The sequence below is a fragment of the Symphalangus syndactylus genome, chromosome 1, assembly GCF_028878055.3.
Source record: "Symphalangus syndactylus isolate Jambi chromosome 1, NHGRI_mSymSyn1-v2.1_pri, whole genome shotgun sequence".
Lineage (NCBI taxonomy): Eukaryota > Metazoa > Chordata > Mammalia > Primates > Hylobatidae > Symphalangus > Symphalangus syndactylus.
In genome coordinates this window covers 95,920,765-95,939,343 of record NC_072423.2, presented here as the reverse complement: position 1 = coordinate 95,939,343, position 18,579 = coordinate 95,920,765, and the positions used below count along the sequence as shown (strand labels likewise).

At 44.7% G+C, this 18,579-nt stretch overlaps 1 protein-coding gene across 3 annotated transcripts in view; it reads right to left on the bottom strand.

The window, feature by feature from the left end:
• KDM2A (lysine demethylase 2A) overlaps window positions 1-18,579 on the bottom strand; it is a 152,973-nt gene that overhangs the window by 123,432 nt on the left and 10,962 nt on the right. Inside the window, exon 2 of one of the 3 annotated variants that reach the window (XM_055268150.2) lies at window positions 16,291-16,412. The exons of the other annotated variants lie outside the window; for them this stretch is intronic. The gene's annotated coding sequence lies outside the window, so the exon portion shown is untranslated. The remainder of the gene's footprint in view (window positions 1-16,290; window positions 16,413-18,579) is intronic. 3 annotated transcript variants of the gene reach the window in all.

The window sequence follows — 18,579 nt, the reverse complement described above, 5'->3', positions numbered from 1 at the left end:
GATAACAAAGTGAGACCCTGTCTCAAATAATAAAAAGGAAGACAGACAGAGAGAATCTGTCACAGTAGATAGAAAACTATATTCAACTGAATTCATTACATGTTTTAACTTCTACCATGTGCCAACCACTGCCAATGCTCTGATAAATAAGACTGCCATGATTTTTGCCCTCAGGACCTATAAAAAGCAAGTAAAAAGACAATTGGTGTATTATTTCCTATGACAGCAGAAAAATCAAATGTTAAATAAATGGGGGCCAGGTGTGGTGGCTCATGCCTGTAATCCCAGCACTTTGGGAGGCTAAGGCAGGCAGATCAGAAGGTCAGGAGATTGAGACCATCCTGGCCAACATGGTGAAACCCTGTCTCTACTAAAAATACAAAAAAAATTAGCTGGGTGTGGTGGCATGTGCCTGAAATCCCAGCTACTCAGGAGGTTGAGGCAGGAGAATCACTTGAACCCGGGAGGTGGAGGTTGTAGTGAGCTGAGATCACGCCACTGCACTCCAGCCTCCTGGCGACAGAGATAGATCTGCCTCAAAAAACAAAACAGGCCGAGCGCGGTGGCTCACGCCTGTAATCCTAGCACTTTGGGAGGCCGAGGTGGGCGGATCACGAGGTTAGGAGATGGAGACCATCCTGGCTAACACGGTGAAACCCCGTCTCTATTAAAAATACAAAAAATTAGCCGTGCGTGGTGGCAGGCCCCTGTAGTCCCAGCTACTCGGGAGGCTGAGGCAGGAGAATGGCGTGAACCTGGGAGGTGGAGCTTGCAGTGAGCCGAGATTGCGCCACTGCACTCCAGCCTGGGTGACAGAGCAAGACTCCATCTCAAAAAAAAAAAAAAACAACAACAACAACAACAAAAACAAAACAAAAAAAAGAAACGGGAAAAAGAGGCATTTTATATACCAGAAACAGAGAAAGATGTTGAAAACTTCCCAGATACAGTTCATGAAAAGCAGGAATCAAAAAAAAAATTCCCAAAGGATGTTAACACTTAAGCTGAAACCTGAAACCTGAAAGGCAGAGTTAGAGAGGAAGGAAAATGTTTGATTCAGAAAGAATAGCATACGCAAAGGTCCAAAAGTAAATAAAAGGGCATAAAACATTAAGAAAAGAGAAAGTAGCCGAGTATGGTATCATTTTCAGGTAATGAGAAAAGAGAAAGGGAGAATATGGTATAATGGAAAGAAATTCAACCTGAACAAAGAATACCAGGTGTCCAGTCTTTGTTCTACTGCTTACTAGTATAACGTTAGGGTAAGTAATTTTGCCTCTACGAGCCTTTATTTCCTAATGAAAAAAAAAATGGGATGCTACCATATTCCCCCTCAAAGGGATGGCTCAAAGATCAATTTTTTTTTCTTTTTTTCTTAAAATGAAGTCTCACTCTGGAAGGCTGGAGTGAAGTGGCGCAATCTCAGCTCACTGGCACCTCTACCTCCCGGGTTCAAGCAATTCTCCTGCCTCGGCATCCCAAGTAGCTGGGATTACAGGCACAAGCCACTACACCTGGCTAATTCTGTGTGTGTGTGTTTTTAGTAGAGACGGGGTTTCACCATGTTGGCCAGACTGGTCTCGAACTCCTGACCTCAGGTGATCTGCCCGCCTCAGCCTCCCAAAGTGCTGGGATTATAGACATGAGCCACAGCACCTAGCCTCAAGGATCAAATTTTAAAAACCATGTGAATGGTCAGGCATGGTAGCTCACACCTGTAATCCTAGCACTTTGGGAGGACGAGCTGGGGAGATCACCTGAGGTCAGGAGTTCGAGACCAGCCTGGCCAACATGGTGAAACCTTTTCTCTACTAAAAATACAAAAAAAGTAGTTGGGCGTGATGGCGGGGGCCTCTACACCCAGCAACTTGAGAGGCTGAGGCAGGAGAACCACATGACCCGGGAGACAAAGTTGGCAGTTAGCTGAGATTGTGCCACTGGCACTCCAGCCTGGATGACAGAGTGGGACTCTGTCTCAAAAAAATAAATAAATAAAAATAAAAATCCAGCCGGGCGCGGTGGCCCACGCCTGTAATCCCAGCACTTTGGGAGGCCGAGGCAGGTGGATCACGAGGTCAGGAGATCGAGACCACGGTGAAACCCCGTCTCTACTAAAAATACAAAAAATTAGCCGGGAGCGGTGGCGGGCGCCTGTAGTCCCAGCTACTCCGGAGGCTGAGGCAGGAGAATGGCGTGAACCCAGGAGGCGGAGCTTGCAGTGAGCCGAGATTGCACCACTGCACTCCAGCCTGGGCGACAGAGCGAGACTCCGTCTCAAAAAAAATAAAAATAAAAAAAATAAAAATCCAGGCACGATGGCTCACACCTATAATCCCAGCACTTTGGGAGGCTGAAGCAGGAGGATCACTTGAGGCCAGGAGTTCAAGACCAACCTGGACAACATGGAGAAACTCGTCACTACAAAAAAAATACCAAATATTAGCTGGGCTTCGTGGTCTGGGCCTGTACTCCCAATTACTCAGGAGGCTGAGGCAGATCAACTGAGCCCAGGAGACTGTGGATGCAGTGAGCTATTATTGTTCCACTGTACTCCAGCCTGGATGAGCTAACAGAGCAAGACCTTGTCTCTAAAAAATTTATATTAAAAAAAATGTTGGGGCCAGTCGCAGTGGCTCACACCTGTAATCCCAGCACTTTGGGAGGCTGAGGTGGGTGGATCACCTGAGGTCTGGAGTTCGAGACCAGCCTGACCAACATGGAGAAACCCTGTCTCTACTAAAAATACAAAATTAGCCAGGCATGGTGGCACATGCCTGTAATCCCAGCTACTTGAGAGGCTGAGGCAGGAGAATCAGTTGAACCCGGGAGGTGGAGGTTGCAGTGAGCAGAGGTCACCCCACTGCACTTCAGCCTGGGCAACAAGAGTGAGACTCTGTCTCAAAAAAAAAGAAAGAAAAAAAAATTTAAGGCCAAGGGCCAGGTATGATGGCTCACCCCAGTAATCCCAACACTTTGGGAGGTGGGTAGATCACATGACGTCAGGAGTTCAAGACCAGCCTGGGCAACATGGTAAAACCCCAACTCTACTAAAAAAAATACAAAAATAGCCAGGAGTGGTGGAGAGCACCTATAATCCCAGCTACTCAGGAGGCTGAGGCAGGAGAATCGCTTGAACCGGGGAGGTGGAGGTTGCAGTGAGCCGAGATTGCACCACTGCATGCCAGTCTGGGCGACAGAGCGAGACTCTGTCTCACAAAAAAAAAAAAAAAAAATTTTTTTAAGGCCAGGGACAGTGGCTCATGCCTGCAAACCCAGCACTTTGGGAGACCAACGCAGGCGGATCACTTGAAGTAATGAGTTTAAGCCAGCTTGGCCAACATGGGAAAACCCCGTCTGTACTAAAAATATAAAAATTAGTCGGACGTGGTGGCACACGCCTGTAATCCCAGCTACTCAGGAGGCTGAGGCAGGAAAATCTCTAGAACCCAGAAGGCAAAGGTTGCAGTGAGCCAAGATCGCGTCACTGCACTCCAGCCTGGGAGATGGAGTGAGACCCTATCTCAAAAAAAAAAAAAAAAAGAAAAAGGGAAAGAAAGAAAGAAAGAGACAGACAAAAGCGAAACTAAAATATAATTCCACTGAGTAAGAAAAAGTACTGATTGGGAAGGTCGTAAAGAAGCTTTTGAAGTGGTGGCAATTTCAAATCTTGACTGAGTAGTAGTTACACAGGTATTTGCTTCATGCTTATTCACTACACCATATAAATTTATGTTTTACGGACTTTTCTGCATGTGCTTCTTCCCAAGAAATTTTCAGAAACTGAACCAACACTATTTCATACCGATGCTAGTGCTCCTAAAGTCCTGTAGCAAAGACCCTCTCAGATGTTTATGAAATGAACAGACAGGCAAGATGCAGTGGCTCACAGCTGTAATCCCAACACCTTGGGAGGCGGAGGCGGGCGGATCACCTGAGGTCACGAGTTCGAGACCAGCCAACCCCGTCCTTACTAAAAATACAAAAATTAGCCAAGTGTAGTGGTGTATGCCTGTCATCCCAGCAACTCGGGATGCTGAGGCAGGAGAATCACTTGAACCTGGGAGGCAGAGGTTGCAGTGAGCTGAGATCATGTCATTGTACTCCAGCCTGTGTGATAAGAGCAAGATTCCATCTCAGAAAAAAAAAAAAAAAAAAAGAAATGAATAGATATATATGTAACTGAAGTGTTTACAGATGAAGTAATACTATCTGGGATTTAATTCAAGACAACTGAGAGGGAGTAGAAGATAGAGATAGAAGATTTCCACGTTTTGATAATTGTTGAAGCTTGGCAATGGGTATATGGGTGTTAATCACACCACTGTTTACTTCATGTTTAATTTTTCCATAGTAAGTCTTTAAAATGTTTCTAATTTTAATTACTGTACTTCTAGGAATAAGGATTTAATAGGAAACACAGAAAAACAAATACATAATTGAGCTCCTTGTACTTTTATTTCCAACCTTTTTTTTTTTTTTTTTTTTGAGATGGAGTCTCACGCTTGTCCCCCAGTCTGGAGTGCGATGGTGCAATCTCGGCTCACTGCAACCTCTGCTTCCCAGGTTCAAGCGATTCTCTTGCCTTGGCACCCGACCCCCGACCCCCGACCCCCGTCCACCTCACCAGTAGCTGGGATTACAGGCGCCCGCCACCACACCTGGCTAATTTCTGTATTTTTAGTAGAGGCAGGGTTTCACCATGTTGGCCAGGCTGGTCTAGCCACCACACCCAGCTTTATTTTTAATGCCCTAAAAAAAGTAGATACAGAGTGGGCACGGTGGCTCACGCCTGTAATCCCAGCACTTTGGGAGGCCAAGGCGGGTGGATCACCTGAGGTCAAGAGTTTGAGACGAGCCTGACCAACATGGTGAAACTCCGTCTCTACTAAAAATGCAGAAATTAGCCAGGCGTGGTGATGCATGCCTGTAATCCATTACTTAGGAGGCTGAGCCAGGAGAATCGTTTCAACCTGGGAGGTGGAGGCTGCAGTGAGCGGAGATCGTGCCTCTGCACTCCAGCCTGGACGACAGAGCAAGACTCCGTCTCAAAAATAAATGAATGAATGAATGAAATACCATTCAGCCATAAAAAAGACTGAAATTCTGTCATTTTCGGCAACATGGATGGAATTGGAGAATATTAAATAACGTGAAATAAGCCAGGCACAGAAAGAGAAGTATCACGTGTTCTCACTCAAATATTAAAGAACTAAAAAGCTGATCTCATAAACAGAGAACAGAATGATGGACACCAGAGGCTGCGAAGGGTGTGTATGAGGGGCAAGGGGGTGCATAAAGAGAGGATGGTTAATGGGCATGAACATACAATTAGAAGGAATAAGTTCTGATAATAGTAAGTAAGGTTACTATAATAACAATGAATTATATATATATACATATATATATGTATATATATATACATATATATATACGTATATATATATATATATATTTTTTTTTTTTTGAGACGAGTCTCATTCTGTCGCCCAGGCTGGTGCACAGTGGCACGATCTCAGCTCACTGCAAGCTCTGCTTCCCGGGTTCACGCCATTCTCCTGCCTCAGCCTCCCGAGTAGCTGGGACTACAGGCACCCGCCACCACACCTGGCTTATTTTTTGTATTTTTTAGCAGAGATGGGGTTTCACCATGTTAGCTAGGATGGTCTTGATCTCCCGACCTCGTGATCCGCCCACCTTGGCCTCCCAAAGTGCTGGGATTACAGGCGTGAGCCACCGTGCCTGGCAATAACAATGAATTATATATTTCAAAATAGCTTGAGGGGAGGACTTGAAATGTTCCTATTAAATATTCAAGGTGATAAGACACCCCAAATACTCTGACTTGGTTATTACAATCTATGCATCTAATAAAGTATCACATTTACCCCCAAAACAATATGGGAAAATTGTTTCACATATAAAGAAATGGTTAAATAATAAGGGACAGAAGTAAATGGATGGGTATCTTCAGATGCTTGTGTTCGACAAAATATAATGTTTAGGAGAGTTCCTAATATTTTCATCAATGAGACAATGTGGACTGACATTCCAAAGAGAGGGGGATAAACTGAGAAAGTGCCCACAAAGCTAAATGAGTAGTATTTACCAACCTTTGACTTGGGCAAGCATTAGGTAAGAGGTCTGGAGAAAAATTAAGTAATCCATGTAGTAATTAAAATATAGTGTTTTTTAACTAGTTCTACCTAATAAAAAGTGATCCAAATCTATGGTGATATCTCATGACGTTAATCCAGAATCTCTGGTAAGGTTCTTCATAAAGCAGACTCAATAAATAACTGGTGAATTAAATATGCTACTAGAGAAAGAAAGGTTAATATAAATAAATCAAAAGTATACTTGTAACTTTTTTTTTTTTTTGAGACAAAGTTTCGCTGTTTTTGCCCAGGCTGGAGTGCAATGGCACAATCTTGGCTCACTGCAAGGCGGGTTCAAGCAATTCTCCTGCTTCAGCCTCCCAAGTAGCTGGATTACAGGCGCCTGCCACCATGCCCGGCTAATTTTTTGTATTTTTAGTAGAGGCGGGGTTTCACCATGTTGGCCAGGCTGGTCTCAAACTCCTGACCTCAGGTGATCCAGCCGCCTCCACCTCCCAAAGTGCTGGGATTACAGGAGTGAATGAAACATCGCGCCTGGCCTACTTGTAACTTCTTTTAAGGTTTTCTTGAGACATCGTTTTGCTATGTTGCTCAGGGTGGTCTTCCGGCCTATATTCTTAACTTTGTATAAAACCATGATTTTTTTTTTTGAGACAAGATCTCACTCTGTCACCCAGGATGGAGTGCAGTGGCGTAATCATAGCTCACTGCAGCCTTGACCTTCCAGGTTCAAGTGATCCTTCCACCTCAGCCTCCCAATTACCTGGGACTAGAGGTACACGCCATGACAGCCAGCTAATTTTTGTATTTTTTGGAGAGACGGGATTTCGCCATGTTGCCCACATTAGTCTCCAACTCCTGGGCTCAAGCCTTGAACTCCTCCTGCCTCAGCCTCCCAAAGTGTTGGGATTATACGCGTGAGCCACCGCACCCAATCCACAAACCATGGTATTCTCTCTCAATTGGTGGCACCACCCATCAACCAGGAACTCAAGCTAAGAACACAGGAGTAGGCCAGGTGCGGTGGCTCACGCCTATAGTCCCAACACGGTGGGAGGCCAAGATGCACACATCACTTGAGGTCAGGAGACCAGCCAGTGCAACACGGTGAAACCTGGACTCTATAAAAAAATACAAAAATAGCCAGGCGTGGTGGCGCATGCCTCTAATCCCAGCTACTCCAGACCCGAGGCAGAAGAATCACTTGAACCCGGGAGGCAAAGGTTGCAGTGAGCCAACATCGTGCCAGCGTACTCCAGACTGGGTGACAGAGCGAGACTCTGTCTCAAAAAAAAAAAAAAAAAAAAAAAAAAAAGCAGCAGCAGCAACCTTGCAACCTTTGGGCCAGTCGTGGTGGCTCATGCCTGTAATCCTAGTACTTTGAGAGGCTGAGGCAGAAGGATCACTTCAGCCTAGGAGTTCAAGACCAGCCTGGGCAACCAACGTAGACAGATCCATCTCTAAAAAACAAAAAGAGGCTGGGTGCAGTGGCTCACGCCTGTAATCCTAGCACTTTGGGGGGCCGAGGTGGGCGGATCACCAGAGGTCAGGAGTTCAAGACCAGCCTGGCCAACATGGAGACAACCCATCTCTACTAAAAATACAAAAATGTGCTCGGCGTGGTGGTGGGTGCCTGTAATCCCAGCTACTTGGCAGACTCAGGCAGGAGAATCATTTGAACCTGGGAGGCGGAGGTTGCAGTGAGCTGAGATCAGAGTAACAGGCTGTACCATATTGTCTAGGTGTGTAGTAGGCTATGCCATCTAGGTTTGTGCGAGCATATTCTCTAATGTTTGCATGATGAAATCGCCTAACAACGCATTTCTCAGGACACAGCCCCATCATTAAGCAACACATAATACAAAGTGACTGGTCCCACAACAGAAATACATATAAAGTATCCTGGGAATATAATGGAGGAGAATGCAAGAGAAGGTCAATCTCTGGGAGCCTTGGAGGGTAATTAGGAACTTAACAAGAAAAAAGAATGAGGCTGGAGAAAGAGCATTTTAGATATGAACATTCATAGGAAACAAAACAAAACATTAAGCACCTAATAAAGCATTATATCAAGCACGGTGATGAAATGGTGAGAAAAGACATGACAGCAGCCTTTAATGATGTGTATACCCTAATAGTGAAACAGACAATCAAACAATAATCCAAAGAAATATAAAATGGCAACTTTGGTAAGTGCTATATATAAGAAGTATTTTATACTATAAGAACTTGCAACAAGCCAGGCATGGTGGCTCATGCCTATAATCCCAGCACTTTGGGAGGCCAAGGCAGGCATATCACTTGAGGCCAGGAGTTCGAGACCAGCCTGGCCAACACGGTGAAACACCTACCAAAAAATTTAAAAATTACCTGGGCATGGTGGCACACGCCTGTAGTCCCAGCCACTTGGGAGGCTGAGGCAGAAGAATTGCCTGAACCCAGGAGGCAGAGGTTGCAAGGAGCCGAGATCACACCACTGCACTCCAGTCTGGGTGACAGAAGACGACTCCATCTCAAAAAAAGAAAAAAAAGAAACAAACTAATTATGAAAGTAGCCCAGAGCTGAGGTGGGAAGACCACTTGAGCTCAGGAGTTTGAGACCAGCTTGTGAAAACAGTGAGACCCCATCTCTTTAAGAAAAAAAAAAAAAGGTCTAGTGAGCACAGAGTAAGAAAGGTAACTGGACAGTCTCAAGGGACATGAACAGTCTGTTCCTCTTTTCACTAATGACTAGAGTAAGTGGGGCAATTAGATACAGCATATTCTTAGTCCTTGACTCCCCTTCTCTTTGACTGTATTCTGACCACCACCTTCCTAATAATAATTATAGTATTACCATCAGCATGTAACCATTGAAGTGAATTAATTTTATTACATTCTACTTTGCTGTCATGAAATATGCATTATTAACCAACCAGTAAAATTAAGAGTCTCAATAATTTAAATAGTATCATGCTTTTTTTTTTTTGAGATGAAGTCTCACTCTGTCGCCCAGGCTGGGGAGCAGAGGCGTGATCTCAGCTCACTGCAACCTCTGTCTCCCCAGTTCAAGCAATTCTCCTGCCTCGGCATGCCAAGTAGCTGGGACTACAGGCACTTGCCACCACTCCTGGTTAATTTTGGTATTTTTAGTAGAGACGGGGTTTCACCATATGGGCTAGGCTGGTCTTGAACTGCTGACCTTGTGATCAACCTGCCTCGGCCTCCTAAAGTGTTGGGATTACAGGCGTGAGCCACCACACCCAGCTTTTTTTTTTTTTTTTTAATTGAGACAAGGTCTCCCTCTGTTGCCCAGGCTGGAGCACAGTGGCACGATCTTGGCTTACTGCAACCTCCGCCTCCCAGATTCAAGCGATTCTCCTGCCTCGGCCTCCCAAGTAGCTGAGATTACAGGTGCCTGCCACCATGCCCGGCTAATTTTGTTGTTGTTGTTGTTGTTGTTGTTTTTTGAGATACAGTCTCACTCTGTCGCCCAAGCTGGAGTGCAGTGGCGCGATTTTGGCTCACTGCACGCTCCACCTCCCGGGTTCACGCCGTTCTCCTGCCTCAGCCTCCCGAGTAGCTGGGACTACAGGTGCCCGCCACCACGCCTGGTTAATTTTTTGCATTTTTTAGTAGAGACAGGGTTTCACCATGTTAGCCAGGATGGTCTTGATCTCCTGGCCTCATGATCCGCCCATCTCAGCCTCCCAAAGTGCTGAGATTACAGGCATGAGCCACCGCACCTGGCCCCAAACAGTTGAGTTTTCTTTTCACTATTCCACAAAAGAAAAAGTTCATCAAGGTTAAGTAATATTACAGAGTTTATATGCTGAAATTCAAAAGCAGGTCTCATGAACCGAAGTCCAATGTCCATCCCACACCACTAGTGACTTTACAGAGTGGGAAAGTCACAGAAGATGGAAACACCATAATCAGAGCCTTGAAAGCACAACATAAGAAACAATAGATGCCCGGGCGCTGAGGCAGAAGAATGGCGTGAACCCAGGAGGTGGAGCTTGCAGTGAGCCGAGATGGCGCCACTGCACTCCAGCCTGGGAGACAGAGTGAGACTCCGTCTCAAAACAAAACAAAACAAAACAAAACAAAAACAAACAAACAAAAGAAATAATAAAAGTAAAAGGCCGGGTGCAGTGGCTCAGGCCTGTAATTCCAGCACTTTGGGAGGCTGAGGCGGGTGGATCACAAGGTCAGGAGTTCGAGACCAGCCCGGCCAAGATGGTGAAACCCCATCTCTACTAAAAATACAAAAATTAGCCGGGCGTGGTGGCACACACCTATACTCCCAGCTACCCAGGAGGATGAGGCAGGAAAATCACTTGAACCTGGGAGGCAGAGGTTGCAGTGAGTCAAGATCGCGCCACTGCACAAAACTCTGTCTTAAAAAAAAAAAATTAAGAAATAATAGAAAAGACCAGGTGCAGTGGCTCACGCCTGCAATCCTAGACTTTGGGAGGCTGAGGCAGGTGGACTGCCTGAGCTCCGGAGTTTGAGACCAGCCCGAGCAACATGGTGAAACCCCATCTCTACTAAAAATACAAAACATTAGCCGGGTGTGGTGGCGTGCACCTGTAGTCTCAGCTACTCAGGAGGCTGAGGCACAAGAGTCGCTTGAACCCGGTGGGGCGGAGGTTGCAGTGAGCTGAATGGCACCACTGCACTCCGGCCTGGGGGACAGAGCTAGACTCTGTCTTAAGAAAAAATAAATAAATAAATAATAGAAAAGATACTTGGGGCTGGGGGCGGTGGCTCACACCTGTAATCCCAGTAGTTTGGGAGGCCAAGGCAGGCAGACCATTTGAGATCGAGTTCGAGACCAGCCTGGCCAACATGGTGAAACCCAGTAACTACTAAGAATACAAAAATTAGCCAGCCATGGTGGCATGCACCTGTAGGCCAAGCTACTCAGGAGGCTATGGCAGGAGAATCACTTGAACCTGAAAGGCAGGGGTTGCAGTGAGCTGAAATCGCACCACTGCACTCCAGCCTGGGCGACAGAGCTGAGACCCCTTCTCAAAAAAAAAAAAAAAAAAAGACCCAATCATATGCCAGTAAGTCCTTCCTTAGACCCAGAATCATACCCAATCACCTACTCAACAGTTCTACTGTGATACTTCACAAGCACTTCACATTCAACCTTTTCAAATTTTCTCAAAACTGAACTTATGCTCCTTTGCTCAGTCCCCAAACCTGCTCTTCCTTCAGTGTACCCTATTTCAATAAAAGAACTGTATTATAAGCCATGCGCTAGGAAAACCTGGGAGTCATACTTATATTTACCTCCTTTACACTGACCCTCAAAACAGTCAATGAAAAGTCCTATGATTCTATTTCATATATATTTTTTCAATCATAGAATCAATCACAGAATCTCAATCATAGAATCAATCTCCTCTCTAGTTCTGTCAGCACTCAACCATACCACATCATTGTCTTACCTGAACCAATATAGTAGCCTCCTAATTAATCTTCCCAAATCTATTCTTGCCCTCTCCCTGACCCTTTCTCTACATTGCAACCACTGGCATTGGTCCAAACACATTACTACTCTGCTGAACTTCTGCCTTCCCAATAGCTTCAGGATAATGCCCTATTTGATCTGACCTGTCTACCTTGTTAAGATTTTAACTCTTTCCTTCACTTATGTCTCTTCACTTAAAATGGCTTTTTGGTGTTTTGTTTAGTTGGTTGGCTTAGTTGGTTGGCAGGTTTCTCAAACATGTCAAATTCTTTCCAACCTTAAGAGTTTCTCCATGTGCTAATCACTCTGCATCTTTGCCTGGTTACCTCCTAGTCATCCTTTAGGTCTCAACTTCAAAGCTTTCTCAGGAAAGTGTTCTCTAATATTTCTATCCACTACTGAAGTCTAGATTAGCTCACTCTATCATATACTCTTACTGCAGCCTATGTTTACCTTTGTAGCCCTTTGTGTAACTGTAATTAACATTACTAGTATTTGTTTAATGTCTGACTTTTCCACCAGACCAGAAGCTCCATGACAGAGGGACCATACCTGTCTTATCCATTACTGTAAGCCAGAGCCCGACATGGTATCTGAACATGGTTAAATGCTTAGTATTATTTTCTCATTCCTACCTTAGGGCTTTGCATTGCCTGTTCCCTATACCGAGGGCCCCAGATCTGGTCCCTGGAACCCTTGAACACCACAAGATTGGCTGTTCATCACTCAGGTCTCAGTACAAAATGCCACCTTGTCAAGAAGCCTTCACTGATCACTCAATCTCAAGGAATTCTCCATCCTACAAGTATCTCATCATCCTCGTAATTTCTTCAAAGCACTCAGCACTATCTGAAACCACAGCATTTAGAAGACCCAAATAAAATGCTCAGTACAACATAAGCACTCAACAAACGTTTGTTTAAGTGAATGAATCTCCTGAATGAGAACAGATGACTTGGGAAACACCCTGAATTCATCAGCGAAACATTTATAAACTGTGTCCCAACAAAGCTGATGAAGAGGCAGTATAGCTTAGTATGCTCTGGAATCACCAGACTGTTTACTTTGAATCCTGGCTCTGTCTCTTAACTGGATAACCTGAGACACTTAACTGCACTTTGGATCTGTTTCCAAAACTGTAAAATGGGAGTCAAAGAATCCATTTCAAAGGGTTCTTGAGAATTAAATTAGTGAGTATATCGAAAATGCCAGTACCAAGCACTTAGTATACATTCAATCAATGTGTGCTATTATCCATGAGATTGGGCTTTTATCTCCTACTTGCAAATATGCAGTGTGACTTTTCCTTTACCTTATCCCCCAAAAAAGGTTTCTGGCCTGGTGAAAAAGTCAGATATTAAACAAACACTTACACTAGTAATGTTAATTATAGTTACACAAAGGCAACAAAGGTAAACACAGAATACAATGAAAGTGTATGATAGGGTGAGCTATCTAGAATCTAGACTTCAGTAGTGGGTAGAAACATCAGTTCATAGTTCTACAGGGTGTACGCCGTTGAATTCCAAGGGCATCTTTATTCACATAGATTAAGATATGTGAATGGCAACTTTTGGGATTATCCAACATGTAGCACTGTCCACAAGTTCTGGCAACCCCAAGAATGATGATGATCAAAAGACTAAGATGGTGATGATCAAAAGACTAAGATGACAAAAAGACACAAGAGACAAAGAAGTACTTTGCAAACTATAAAACTACTATAAAACGATCACTACATTTATGAATATATATTATCTTGAGGTCACTTTCAGAAACGAGTCAGTTAGCCAGATTACTGCCTTGACAAACAAAAAAGTTCCTAACGTCTGTGATCCAGGATCTAAAGAGATGAATTAAGGCTGAGGGCCACAACCAGCTCATGAGGCAGTTTTTCAGAGTGATCATGCAGTCTTCAGCTACAGGGCAATTAAAAATATTTTAACATTTGCTCACAACAGCACCACAACTTTTATCTCACTTCCCTATCCTTCAAAGAGAGTATCAAAAGGAAATCTGCGCCAGGCGCGGTGGCTCACGCTTGTAATCCCAACACTTTTGGAGGCCGAGGCAGGTGGATCACGAGGTCAAGAGATCGAGACCATCCTGACCAACATGGTGAAACCTTTTCTCTACTAAAAATACAAAATTAGCTGGGCAGGGTGGTGCATACCTGTAATCCCAGCTACTCAGGAGGCTGAGGCAGGAGAATCACTTGAACCCAGAAGGCGGAGGTTGTGGTGAGCCGAGATCGCGCCATTGCACTCCAGCCTGGGCAACAAGAGTGAAACTCCGTCTCAGGGGGAAAAAAAAAGAAAATCTTATCTGCTGTAGCTTAATGATTGATGTCTAGACAGTGAATGCTTATGTTACTGAAATAAGTTGATCTTTGCGTATGTTAAAAGGAGTAAAGAAAATAGGCAACTGGGTTGAGAATTGTCATGACCATGAAGTTAGTTTTGTGAAAATTCAACAACAGAAAAAGGGCTTCATGCTTACTTTTGCAAAGCATGATGTGGGAAACACAATGTGAGACTGCTTTTGAGATGTTTTGTGTTAGATTTATCTAAAATTCAAGGCCAGGTGAGGTGGCTCACACTTGTAATCCCAGAATTTTGGGAGGCTGAAGCGGGTGGATCACCTGAGGTCAGAAGTTCGAGACCAGCCTAGTCAACATGGCGAAATCCTATCTCCACTAAAAATATAAAAATTAGCTGGGCATGGTGACGCATACCTGTAATCCCAGCTACTCAGGAGGTTGAGGCAGCAGAATCACTTGAACCCAAGAGGCAGAGGTTTAAGTGAGCCGAGATCGCACCACTACATTCCAGCCTTGGCAACAGATTGACTCTGTCTCAAAACTAAGTAAATAAATATTTAAAAAATAAAATTCTAAAGCCTCATCCACTCATATTCTCTCCTCACAGTTTCAAAAAGCTTTCTTTCCCCTGGTCTTCCTGGTAATCCAAGCTAAATCCCAAAGTCGACCTTAATATTTCATTTGTCTTTGCCTTAAAAGTCCTTAGAAAGCACACTGTACAACTTCGACAAGGACAGGTCAGTTTTCTTGTTTAAAACCACAGTTGGTGCCGGGCATGGTGGCTCACGCCTGTAATCCTAGCACTTTGGGAGGCCGAGGCGGGCAGATCACCTGAGATCAGGAGTTTAAGACCAGACTGGCCAACGTGGCAAAACCCCGTCTCTACTAAAAATACAAAAATTAGCCAGGTGTGGTGGTGGGAGCCTGCAATCCGAGCTACTCGAGAGGCTGAGACAGAAGAATCATTTGAACCCAGGAGACAGAGGTTACAGTGAGTAGAGACTAGGCCGCTGCACTCCAGCCTGGGCAACAGAGTAAGATTCTGTCTCAAAACAAAAAATAAAAATAGGCCAGGCACGGTGGCTCACACCTGTAATCCCAGCCCTTCGGGAGGCCAAGGCGGGTGGATCACTTGAGGTCAGGAGTTTGAGACCAGCCTGACCAACATGGTAAAACACCATCTCTACTAAAAAAACACAAAATTAGCCCGGTGTGGTGGCGCACGCCTGTAATCCCAGCTACCTGGGAGGCTGAGGCAGGAGAAGTGCTTGAACCCAGAAGGCAGAGATTGCTCTGAGCCGAGATAGCACCATTACACTCCAGCCTGTCCAACAAAAGCGAAACTCCCTCTCAAAAAATAAATAAATAAATAAATACAAATAAAAGCACAATTGGTAAGAGACTTGATACTAAAACTCAAGGCTCAACATCCCCAATTAAGTACTCTTCTCTATCATAACATGCTGCTATCCATCAGTTACAAAGTTTAGTCAGTCCTTCACTGCCAATGTGTCTTGCTTATATCTCTTCCTTTCCATTTCTACCTATAACCTACAGCAATGGTTCTCAAAACTTTTGCATGGATCAAAATCACCTGCCTTGTTAAAACGCAGATTGCTGGGCCCCAACTCCAGAGTTTCTAGTTCAGTAAGTTTGGGGTGGGGCCCAAGAATTTGCATTCTAACATGTTCCCAGACACCCAGTTAATGCTCATGCTGCTAATGAGAGACCTACACTTTGAAAACCACTGCCTTAAGAGTTCAGGGTTCCTGTCACCTCAAAAGGTAAGCTATTTGAATATCCTTCTAGACCATTCCCTGACCTGAAACTGGAGACATTACTCCCAAAATGCCACTTTGGCCAAATCACTGTTGTATTAAAAACAAACCAGCTGGGCGCAGTGGCTCATGTCTATAATCCCAGCACTTTGGGAGGCCGAGGCAGGCGGATCATTTGAGGTCAGGAGTTCCAGACCAGCCTGGCCAATAATAGTGAAACCCCGTCTCTAATAAAAATACAAAAAATTAGCCAGGCGTGGTGGCGCGTGCCTGTAATCCCAGCTACTCGGGACGCTGAGGCAGGAGAATCACTGGAACCAGGGAAGCATAGGTTACAGTGAGCCGAGATCGTGCCATTGCACTCTAGCCTGGGCATCACAGTGAGACTCCATATCCAAAAAACAAAACTTCTAATGGCTATGTCCGTACTTGGCTTTCAAAGTTGTTTAAAATTTCTACCCAACGTTATCAGCAGTGCCCCTCAAAAGACACCACCTACTTCAGTACTGCTCATCTATCAGAGATCCACAGAATAGGCCTTATAGTAGTAGTATAAAGCTTATGCTGTCTTTACCACCTGAAAGGCCACCCTCTTCCCTCCTCCTCTCTACCTACCTGAAGGAGGCCTTCACCAATGTATTTGCCAAAAACATTCGTTTGGTCACTATTTGCTGCCTTTTATCTTTAGGGTTTAACTTTTTACCAAGTACTCACAGACAGAGAAAAACCCCAAGAACCTAAAATTTAAAACAGAAAACAAGGATATGAGTGACATACATAAATAAAAGCCTTGATATACACACAAACTGCACAATACTGCCGTTTTAACAGATCAAGTGCAATAAGCTCAAAGTTCATGAAAAGAATGTGCCAAAGTTCATGAAAAGAATGTGCCATCTTTGTTTGAAACATAATCAAACACTGGCTATCAAATATTTATAGCTGTCTAATTCAGGATGTTAAGCAAACAGACGTTAGCAAGAAAATGTTAAAGTAGGCGGGGAGTGGTGGCTCATGCCTGTAATCTCAGCATTCTGGGAGGCCAAGGCAAGTGGATCACCTGAGGTCAGGAGTTCCAGACCAGCCTGGCCAATATGGTAAAACCCCATCTCTACTAAAAATACAAAAATTAGCCAGGCGTGGTGGCACATGCCTGTAATCCCAGCTACTAAGGAGGCTGAGGCAGGAGAATTGCCTGAACCTGGGAGGCAGAGGTTGCAGTGAGCCAAGATTGCACAACTACACTCCAACCTGGGTGACAAGAGCAAAACTCCATCTCAAAAAAAAAAGAAAAGAAAATATTACAGTAGCCTCAAAAGAGAGAAAGTACTCAGCCTACACACAGTGGAGTAAGAGTGGTTATTATTATTATTATTTTGTTGTTTTTTTTTTTTTGAGACGGAGTTTCACTCTTGTCACCCAGGCTGGAGTGCGATGGTGCGATCTCAGCTCACTGCAACCTCCACCTCCCGGGTTCAGGCGATTCTCCCGCCTTGGCCTCCCGAGTAGCTGGGACTACAGGCGTGCATCACCATGCCCAGCTAATTTTGTATTTTTAATAGAGATGGGGTTTCATCGTGTTGGCCAGTCTGGTCTTGAACTCCTGACCTCAGGTGATCTGCCCGCCTCGGCCTCGCAAAGTGCTGGGATTACAGGTGTGAGCCACTGCACCCGGCCTGTTTTCTGTATAAAGTACGTAAGAGACGTTGGATGGTATGAGAGAAGAAACCTGGGAGTTTGGAGTCAGGGTATCTGAGTTCAAGGTCTGGTTTCACCTCTTACCAACTCTGTGATCTTGGGCACGTCATGGCCCCTCCCTGGGCCTCTCTCTCCATAATTAAAAAAAAAAAAAAAATCAAGGTTTAAAACGATACCATCGACCTTACAGGGTTGTTTTGAGAATTAAATAAGGTAATATATATGAAAGAACTTAGCCTACTATCTGGCATATAATAAATGTTTACTGAATTTTAACCCTTTTTGATGTGAAAGTGCAATGCAAAAATAAAGTATTATTCCAAAAGTGAGATAAACAGAGAAAATTAATGAAACCTAATTAAGGGTGTCCATTACCCCCCCCCAAAATAGAAAGATACAAAGAATGTATGTCTATCTACATGATATACATAATGTATCAATTCCTCAACTTAATAACCAAAACCAAGACCCGAGAATAACACAAACATCATCGCTTGCAACTTCACAGCTTTTTTTTTTTTTTTTTTTTTTTGAGACAGAGTCTCGCTCCGTCACCCAGCCTGGAGTGCAGTGGCGCAGTCTCGGCTCACTGCAAACTCCGCCTCCCGGGTTCACGCCATTCTCCTGCCTCAGCCTCTCCGAGTAGCTGGGACTACAGGCGCCCGCCAACACGCCCGGCTAATTTTTTGTATTTTTAGTAGAGACGGGGTTTCACCATGGTCTTGATCTCCTGACCTCGTGATCCCCCCCCACGGCCTCCCAAAGTGCTGGGATTACAAGCGTGAGCCACCGCGCCCGGCCAAACTTCACAGCTTTAAGGCTGTCTAAAGGTCAGCAAAACCTAGGCACAGTTTAGGACAGGATTAGAACAAGAGAGCTTAAGGCTGGGTGTGGTGGCTCACGCCTGTAATCCCAACACTTTGGGCGGCTGAAGTGGGCGGATCACTGGAGGTCAGGAATTTGAGACCAGCCTGACCAACATGGTGAAACCCTGCCTCTACTAAAACAATACAAAAATTAGCCAGGTGGGGTGGCGGGCGCCTGTAATCCCAGCTACTAGGGAGGCTGAGGCTGAAGAATCGCTTGAACCCAGGAGGCGGTGGTTGCAGTGAGCAGAGATCGCACCATTGTACTCCAGCCTGAGTGACCACAGTGAAACTGTCTCACAAAAGAAAAAAAAAAAAAGAATAAAAGAGCTTAAAATTC